This window comes from Herpailurus yagouaroundi, unplaced genomic scaffold (genome assembly GCF_014898765.1).
Source record: "Herpailurus yagouaroundi ecotype Mexico unplaced genomic scaffold, PumYag 184, whole genome shotgun sequence".
Lineage (NCBI taxonomy): Eukaryota > Metazoa > Chordata > Mammalia > Carnivora > Felidae > Herpailurus > Herpailurus yagouaroundi.
The window spans coordinates 3,564,270-3,566,212 of NW_024412415.1; the positions used below are offsets into that span (position 1 = coordinate 3,564,270).

Sequence of the window (1,943 nt, forward strand, 5' to 3'; positions counted from 1 at the left end):
CTTTATTTTTGTAACTGTATAAATGGGATCCAAATGTGTCCACCACTAGTTTTTCAAAAAGAAACATTCTATAAATAAGTAAACTGCATCTGCTCACGGATGCATGTATGGACTCCCTAGATGTCTCACTGGGCTTAATTATAGACCATTCACAGTAATACATTTTTAGTATAAAGTGTAACATAATGTTAAGCCATTTTAGCTTTTGCACATACATGTTGTACTTCTGGCTGAGAGTGAAAAAAAAAAAAAACTTCATGAATTTGCATATCATCCTTACACAAAGGTCGTGCTAATCTGTACACTGGTCCAAATTTAGTACACGCACTGCCAAAGCAAGCCCAATATGGCACTTTTAATAAAAGAGAACTTTGAAATACTGTAAAACAATGTTACATTGGCATTTTGGGTGACTCAATGGTCAAAGTTCTCTGTCTCCAAAACACTTGAAATTTTAATTTCTTCTCTTTTCTCTGCATAAACATTCAATTATCTGGAAAACTCTGACTAATTAAATTGCTGGAGAGTTTATTTTTGCTCCTCCACTTGGGATAAGCACTGCATATCAAGAACCTCTAACTGACATTTCTGTGCCCCAGATCTGTATTGACAATTACTCAGTCTTTTGAGAGACAAAGACCCAACGTTCTATCCCGACTAGGCAAAATTACTGTCCCTGGTTGGCTAACGGGCATTCATTTGCCCCAAATCCATGAGGTCTTTGAATTTGAGATAGAGAAGCTAAAGGAGGACTCCATTTTAGACAGGCTCTGTCTGGGCTATTTTTCTGCTAGGCCCCATTTCTGAAAAAGCCAAAGAAGCTGTGTTCCCACTTCAAGGAGAAAGCAGAAAAGTTAATCATGCTCAGAATTTTGTCCTAGGACCCGAACACCTGATAACATATAAGGCAAGCCAGATCGCAAACACGTTCCAGGATGTTCACTTCCGTTGACATGGGCAAGCCTCCACTGACATGGGCATCAACACCCCCTACCTTTGGTGATTTATGGAATGACACCTATTGTTCACCTGACACTCGCCTCTGACTGGACCCTACCCTGGATTCCTGAAGGAACACGTACCCTAGACCTCATTCCAATATAAACCCTAACCTCAAACAATGAGACTCATTCTCCTTTCCTTTCTGAGTCTCCCAGACACTCCATCTGCTGTTTTCTGCCTGTCACTCATGTTATTCAATAAACTCCGCTTTCACTTTCTTTGCTTCACATTTGATTTCTATCCTGTGTGAAGCCAAGGACTATCCTGGCTGGTCCTACAGGACCCTCCCCTAGGTCCTTGGACACAGCCCTCCTGTATCAAATTCATTTAAGACATAAAAATAAATCACAATCATTTTAAGGCAATGGAATTCTGAGTTATGATCAGCTGATATTTTGAGGGGTTTTGTTTCTTGTGTTTTTTTTTTTTTTTTTTTTTTTCCTGCATCTTAGAACACACACATCCTGGTTTTAGATTCAAATCTCTGGAACAATTATGGTTGACCAGTAGGCTTTTTAGCTGACAAATAACTGACTGATTTGGAAGTCAGTTCTTAAGGCCCCCAGAGAGCAACATGCCAATATCCCTGAGCTTTCGACTCCTAGGTTTTTTTTTTTTTCACAGTTTTTACAAAAGAACACCTCAGGTATACAAAAGCTTTGTGTAATGAAATATATCAGAGCAGCCTGGAAAATAGAACTCTTCTCCACCTGGATTCCGTTGTAGGTTAGAGCATATTTAATTTCAAGTCAATAGATTCCCTGCACATCAGCACTTAAGGGATTAAAGACAAGTCTACTTTTGTTGCCCTAAATGTACTGTTATTGTTATCAATTTATGCAGCCTTGCAATAAGTTTTCAATAAATCTAAGATTAACTATTATTTTCTCGCCTATAAATAAAATATAATCATCTTAAAAATCAATGAAGGGAAAACCATC

The 1,943-nt window shown here is 38.3% G+C and overlaps 1 non-coding gene across 1 annotated transcript; it reads right to left on the bottom strand.

Annotated features, from left to right (window-relative positions):
• Positions 1–239: 239 nt before the first annotated feature.
• LOC121042134 (U6 spliceosomal RNA) lies at positions 240–341 on the bottom strand. Its single transcript, XR_005795995.1, has one exon. It is a non-coding gene; the product is annotated as a U6 spliceosomal RNA (small nuclear RNA).
• Between the last annotated feature and the right edge of the window lie 1,602 nt (positions 342–1,943).